This window comes from Pipra filicauda, unplaced genomic scaffold, assembly GCF_003945595.2.
Source record: "Pipra filicauda isolate LSUMZ 115617 unplaced genomic scaffold, ASM394559v2 scaffold326_size819446_pilon, whole genome shotgun sequence".
Taxonomy (NCBI): Eukaryota; Metazoa; Chordata; class Aves; order Passeriformes; family Pipridae; genus Pipra; species Pipra filicauda.
In genome coordinates, this window is record NW_024104450.1 from 242317 (window position 1) to 250213 (window position 7897).

General features: G+C 38.3%; 1 long non-coding RNA gene across 1 annotated transcript in view; it reads left to right on the top strand.

Annotated features, from left to right (window-relative positions):
* The window catches only part of LOC120323716, a 49528-nt gene extending 42689 nt beyond the window's left edge, over positions 1 to 6839 (top strand). The window contains exon 3 of the long non-coding RNA XR_005564479.1: positions 6680 to 6839. This is a non-coding gene — a long non-coding RNA (uncharacterized LOC120323716). The remainder of the gene's footprint in view (positions 1 to 6679) is intronic.
* The last annotated feature ends 1058 nt before the right edge of the window (positions 6840 to 7897 follow it).

A 7897-nucleotide genomic window follows, 5' to 3' on the forward strand; every position in this document is an offset into this window, starting at 1 on the left:
TCTCCCTTCTGCCTGAAATCACAGAAATGTCTGAAGCAAAACTTCAGTGGCAAAAAGATCCTTCCTATAGTGCAGAAGGCTGAACATGGAAGCTACAGTTTCACTTTTGTTAATTTTCTGTGACATCTGTGTGTATGTATTACTAACTGCTTTATCATTACTCATCAAAGAACATTCTCTTCCTTAGTTTGTAGCTTTTAAACAACCCTTCTCTATTTATTTTACTGTTTATAGCTCTCTGTCTCAAATTTAGCTAGATGGTATGGTGATTTGTCTTGTGTTTGGTTGGCGGTTTTCCCCATATCTATGTGGTCCTTTTAAGTATATAATCTGATAGGAGGTGGATTGATATGTAAAAAGCCTTGTCTCAGTATTTTAAGATTACTTCTTCACTCCTCTGTGCTTCTCAGGCAGCCCTGTAGAGGCTGGATAGCTGAATTGCAGCTTGCTTAAATTGACACATCTCCACTGACATCCAAGGAATTCAGGTTTTTCTGTGTCTCAGGCTGAAGGAAAAAGAAAATCTAGCTTCATCTAGCTAACTGCAATTCTAATATCAGATATTCATCAGAAGCAGATATGCCCTAAAAGTTCATTGCAGGTTTCTTTTTGGTTTTGTTTTTGTTTTTTAATTGGGATAAATATTCTCTGTTAGAAAAAAAAAATTCTCAGTCATATTTAGTGCATTTTGCATATTGTAATTTATTTCAAACTTAAAATTAGGGGATATCAACATGATATATTGATACATGAAATTTCTTTGATATTGCATGGTTAATATGCTGTGTGAAACATATATTTTTATATGAATATTCTCCCTCATGTCATAGAAGTCACTTGAAGGCATGAATAGTCAACTCAGCTGAGAACTGAATACAGATACTTCAGACAACTTGTTTAACTTCTAATAAAACAGACATCTGTTTAAAACTTGACTCTTCACCAACTAACTGCTGCCACAAATTTAAGTGGATACAGATCCTTGCTCTGAGGTGGCATCTAAAGTGCACTGAAATTCATACACATACACTCTGGGCAGATGTAAATCTCAGTGGTTACACTGGAGTCAATAGAAGCACAGAGATTTATATTCACTAGAGCAATGGCCTAAAGTGTTTTCCTTGGAAAGATTGCCACAGTGCCATAAAGCAGTGAGAGCTGAGGATGATCAGAACCTATGTCTTCTATGAAAAAAAAGAGTTGGCTGGAGAAGAAAAATGGTGTGAGGAGAAGATGGTCTGGAACTGGACTGCTGCTAGCAAGAAGGCTGAGAGAAATTGAAATGAGTTATTTTTCCCCATTAGGAAGGGATATAAGTCCCCTGATAAATCCTGCAGATTAAGACTACTTTTTAATATCCAGGCATTTTAGGTTTAATCAACAGTTTTTACTCTTCTAAGCCACGATATGAAGAATATGCAAGTGCTCTGTGTTCTAAACCTTTAATGATCATTTTATTTCAATGGTTGGAAAAGCATTTCTAACATGAAAGTAGAAAATCTAGTAGAGAGATTTTTGGTTATTTTTAAGAGCTTAAACCCTGCTGGTGATATTATTACACTAACTATTTCATCATAGCATTAACTTGAGTATTTCCATGCCTTATTTTAACATTCACTCATATGTGAACCAAGGATTTAAAATACTAGATTTTCAGTGTTGGACACTTCAATTGTTATAGAATCCAGAGCTGCATTATTTTGTGGTACACGTTGAACTGTCAGGCAGCATTCATAGCACGTATCTTCACATGTCTTATAGTTATTTTAAAAATCCAATGTATTTTTTGTTACATATGCAGGTTATTTGCCTTTTCTTGTCTATTATATTGCCATGTAGTTTACAAAATACGGTACCAAGAAGCTTTCCCACCACCTCATGTACTCTGCAACTGGCTGACTCTGAATGTCTTTACAAGTAAACTGAATAATCCATTACAAATGGGGAGTCAGTAACAATTTTAGATGTGGCACTTGGGGACATGGTGTAGTGGTGGGCTTGGCAGTGCTGGGTTAACAGTTGGACTTGATGATCTTAGAGGGCTTTTCCAACATCATCGATTCTATGAGTCTATAATTCTATGTTTTGGTTTTGAATAAGCTAAACTCACGTGACTTAAAACTATATTTTTACCTTCCCTTTTCTAACAAAATTGGTACTGACTGTAATGTTTAACAGGTTATCAAAGGACAGTAATTTGTTTCATCATGGAAGATCTCACTGTATTAAACATCATGAGACAATGCATTAGAAAATAGTTGTCCAGTTTTAAAATATTTAGCTCAACAACAACCTTTACCCCTGTAGAAAAACATACATTTTCTGTAAAGTGCTAAATCATTGATGTTCTCCCTTAGGAACTTTTTAAAATATAAATTACTTCTTTCCCCTCTTTGGTAGCATATAGGATAATTTGCATTTATAGCATCAAATGAAAACACACAAAAAAGTCAACAAACTGTTTCTGATCAAAAGCAGACTGCAATGCACATAAGCCAGATAAATCTATAAAAGAAAAAGAAGATTCTAGCCTTCTTGTGTATAGATTACATATAGCTGGGGAAAATTACATTAAAAAATGTTGTCACATTTACCATTAAGTTGAGCTTGTTTCAGTAGAGATATTGAAGAGAATCTGCCTCATAAACTATCCATTAATGCTTCCAATTTCATGTTATCTGAATACTTACCATCCATGAAATGGGAAGCTTTATTTTTGGGACAGCAATGTGAGGTATTGCTGGAGTAAACCCTAATTTGTGAGGTCGAGTGTTACAAACTTCTGCAGCTTGAGATTCAAGATGTGACCAGTCCAAATATGCCAAATGCAGTGAGGGAGAAGGGAAGAAAGGCCAGAAAGGAAAGTATCCGCATCAAACTGTTTTGAGACTTTTAAACAGGAGGATAAATTAGGGAGCTCGACTTAAACACAGGTTAGCAAAGACAGGGGGCTGCACTTAGAGCATTTCCAAGATGAACTCTGGTGCTGTTGTTTTCTGGTTCTCCAAATGGAATAGTCTAATTCTGTCCATAGACAACTGAAGGAAAATTTGGGATATGTGAATGGTTTAAAAAACAGGGGAAGTCACAGCACAAAATCCTCCTGCCGGATGGGTTTGAAATTGGGAGTCTCCTCTGAAAGCACAAAATGATTTACCCACCTGTCATGCAGATGTGAAAATTCAATAGCTTGTTTTCAGGCTTTTAAAATTATTTTTACTGCCTTGGAATTTGTGTTTCTCAGAGTCTTGTTTTCTGAATTTTCAGATTTTGTGAGTCAGGGAGGGAGGGAAGGAGGAAGGAAGGGAAAAGGAGGGGAGAAAGGCAAGGTAGTGGTGAGAGGGAAGAGAAAAGGGAAGAGAGGAGGGGAGTGAGAAGATAAGGGAATGGAAAACAGAGGAAATCAGTATAAAGTACAAAATCACTCACTTTTAGCAGCTCGTTATTGACTTCCTGATAACATTATCGTTTTCTCAGATTTGGTGTAACAACACCAAACAGAAAGACCTGGATGGACATTAAGTAAGCTCTCAAAAGCAGACTCTCTGTCCCTGAGCATTAGCGGTGACACTGTCCCAGCCCTGAGGTTTAACCTGTCCTGCAGTGAGCGATGCCGCCACACGGCGGGTGCAGAGGAAGCGGCAGGCAATGATGCTTAAAAAGAGGAAATACCAGTGAAATCATAAGGCTTGAGATTCCCTTTCCGACTCCTGCTCATTCCCCACTGCAGCTGGAGACCCTTGGGATGCTCCCTGACAACCTCCTGCACTTTTCTGATGGAGCTGGCTCTCAGCCAGGTGAAGCTGGGCAGCTGCTTGCCTAGAGGGATGTCTCAGGTCCTCAGCGGTGACCTGTAGAGCAAAGGGACATCCCTGGTTAGCACTGGCACTGTCTGGATCCCGTGGCAAGTGAGACTCTGCCTGAGGGATGAGGTCTCTGAGGTTATGAGGACGGTGGGCTTATCAAATTTCCCATGGAGCTGGGGGTGGAGGAATGGACAGAAGTGCAGTCTGGCTGTGGTGGCAGCCTTGGTTTAGAGGAGGCTCTGGCCAAGCTGATACTATTGTTCTACTCATTCATTTCACAGGTGACTTCTAGACTGCTCTTACTTTACTGGTATGGCAATCACAGTCCATTTAGTATTGAAGTTTATTAAATACACAGGGTATAAATGAAAACATTTTGTAATGCAAGGGATGCTTTAGATGCAGATGAGAGAGAACTGTAAACTCAAAGCCCACTGGTTATTTTGAGCAAAAAGAAATCTGATATTGCCAGCTCCGATTCCTCTTGTAAAATGGATTTGAGTGTTGCTCAGTGTAATGTTTGAGTAAATCTGCAACCCCCTTCTGATTCTGCTAAATTACTTATTGCCTTGGTGGCTAGTTTTGATGTCAGTGGCAAAGTTAGCACATATAAAGTTCCCTTCATTAAAGCATCGAGATAATATGCATGTTATTGAGTAATGTCACATGTAAGCATCTTATTTAATGGGTTGCTGTCCCCTTCTTCGATTAGAAAACCAATCTTTTGAGAAAAAAAGCAGACAGGCTTTAGTGCATAAGCAGCTCCTGAACTCTGCAAGAGTCCAAAACACAGGCAAGTTTGAAAAGTCTTATGGAATGGGAGTTAAATATTCTATATTTCAAGGGTCAAGAAACTCATAATGGCCTTGGAATGCTTGTTGGTTCAGAACTGCTGTTAGAGGATTCAGAATGAAACACTATGTTGTGATGCATAATGGACTAAATGTGCTGACAACATCTGATCAAAGTCAGAGCATTCGCAGGAAACAATGTAATTCTTAGTAAACTGAATTTTGTGACACGAAAGGTTCTGTGAATTTTTTTTTTAGCCAGTCCTGGCAAGAAGGATGTGATGACAGTTTGCATCCCTCTTGTTTGTTGAACCCCAGCGCATGCTCTTTGTTCCTGCTAGCATGAAGAAGTTATGTTGACTATGAGTCTGTGAAACACACTTCACAAAGCATCCTATAATATTTATCTGTAGATTCTACCCATACTTTTATATGGAAGCTGAGAGCAAAATAAAAGTTAAAAATAATTTAAGGATTAGAGGTATTGTTTTTGTTCCTATGCCTGTTTGGACTCATTATGATTGAGCAAAGAACAAATGAGAAGAAATACACACACTAATATATCAGTTATAGCTTGAAAGTTTTATTGCCAATAAAATGCCACTTAGATAAATAAACCATTTAATGGTTCTCAATGAATCTGACTTGGTAATGGAGTGAAGAACTGCATTTCTCCAGGACTTGCTTGGCTTCCACTAGGTAAATGCAAGTCATCCTGTTCAAGTACAGCACAGCAGTGGTCCAGAATATTTTTCTGATGTGTATTCCCAGTATGAGGTAATGTTAATTTTTTAATGGAGAAATTTAATAGGCATTTCATATGACTGTCATGTATTAGTGGCACGTGGTGTATTATCTAACAGTGGTCATATCTGAGTCTCAGCTGCTCAGTTATTGTTGCTGTAGTCAAATCTGAATGTAAAGTTTTTAGTGACTATGGTTGCACAGACAAAAACAACTTCTTTGGGGTGCATACAGATGTTTACTGGTGTGTATTACTTACTTTCTGCTTTTGTTTCCAATAACAGTAAAGTTTAGAGCCCGCCCCATTAAAAAAGGATAGAGGAACATAAAAACAGGTGGTAGGTATTTGCTAACTTCATTTCATAGGAGTGGAGTTAGCCAAGGGTAAGAGCAGTTTATGCAGCATAAAGAAATAAAATATTTTCTATTAATAGTAGATTAAATTAGTTCCTCCATTGTCTGATCATGTTTAGTGAAATATATTATACTCATGTACTGAGCAGGAAATGAAAGGACGAAAAAGTTTAAAGAAGAATTGTTACTTCTTACTGAAATTTTTGTGGAGAGTTTCTCCTCCCACACCAGGCTTTGTAAAGAAGACATATTCCCTGAACCTAGAGATTTTATTAAAAAAGCAATGAAACTTCTCCTCATAGGTTACATGCCCAACACACTATATATTGTTCTAAGCCAAGGCTTTGCTTTAAAGCGAGTATGTATTCACCTGGTGTATACTCACACAGCGAGGCTGTGTCAGAATGAGCATTGCTTGCCAAAAAATGAAGTGCACAGGCTGAATGCTGAGTGAAATTCAATATAACTTCTCTGTTGGAGAGAAGGTGAATGGGAAGCCTGCCCTAGTTTTTAGCTCAACAGTGAAGTTGTGCTATCCTGTCACCATTCTGCTGGTGAGGAATGGCCTGTGGTCTGGGCCCAGGTCAGAAATGCCTGGAGGCTTGGGACTGCTCATCTGCAGGGAAGGCCAAGAAACAGACACAACCTGAGCCTCCAAAGATTTTCCTACAAAATAAAGGGAAGATCCAGGTAGGCTAACTTCCCAGACAGTGAGAGACTTTTGGTGCAAATGGTTATTTCTTATGGCATCTGCAGTGAGAAAATGTAAGGTTTGCTGCTTGATTTATGAAGTGGGACATACTGAAATCATTCTTTTCTAACAGCTTCACTGACTGTACCTTGTCATTACCAATAGGACCAAATCCTAAACTGCAGTAAATCAGCCTGCCAAACTCAGAGTCTCTGATCCTAAGTATTTCACATAAGTGAGAAATCCTGAGAGAAAAATGTTGTCACATTTAATTTTTTTTTTTTTTCTAACAGATGGTCATGCTTGGATGATAGGCTGTAAGCTGCTTTAAAGGTTGGAACAGGAAAGACTTCAGAAGATCCAGGAGCGAATTGCATGTCCCAAAAAAATCCCATGATAATAAACCTATATACAGCAAAACCCTTTGATTTAACTATATTTTGAAAGATGACTAAACCCAATTCAGAGCAGACTTTATTTAAAAATTTTGTTTAAAATGGTGTTCAAGGTACTTCTGTTAAATGTGAGCAAAAATGCTGAGGCTTACGTCTTGAATCTGTTTCTGAAAACTACTGCCCTTCTTACTTTCCTTCTTACTTCAATGCTGAAAATTACTTCCCTTCTTACTTCAAGCTCTGTTACTAGATGCTGTTTGAGGTTTGGGTTTTTTTTTTTCTTGTGGCTAGATAACTGATCAGTTGAAAAGAATTGTGCAAGTGAGTTTATTGCAGAAAGTTTGACACACAAGTAGTCTTTATATAATCACTTGCACTCTAAACTCTGTCTTGGGTGCCAAATTATTAGAAAAGGCATTTATCTGGAAGCTGCAACTTTGTTGTCTAATTTTAACAATCTAAAGTGTCAGGGGCCTGGATAGATTCTTGTCTGCTTTCTTTGCTTTCATGGATCATTTAAAATTAATATTATGGTATAGTCATATGTAATAATGGAAGGATCATTGTTTCTATGCATTTAGACAGTAGAGAAATCCAATCATTACAAACAACAGAGTCAAGTTCTATTGGGAGGGGAGGAGCACTGAATGCTCCTACAATCAATCAATCTCCTACGTGGGATTGATCAGGCAAATCAAGCATTGCATCAGGCTGATGGAACTCAAAACTTTTCACATTGGGGACTGCTGACCAGTGAATTCCTGTCTCCACTATCAGTGACATTAAGGAATCTTTTAATCCACATGTGTGACCAGAAACCAAAGAGTAGCCTGTGATCTTCAAGCGAGAGTTTTCAAGGCATGAATAACAGCAAGTTCCCATCAATTTTATGTGTCAGGTCCCTTTTAAAGAGCAGACCACCTGTGTTCCAAATTTGACATGGAGGGGTTTGCCAGCCTGTTGTGTCTGGTCAATACAAAGGGAACTGCTGTCCTTGGAGGAGCACTTCTGCATATAGCCATTGGTGAAGGTTTGCTGCTCCCCTTTGCCAACAGTGTGTTTTCCTATGCAACATTTCTTTGAATACATCAACTAAGAGCATAGCCAAAAACTCAC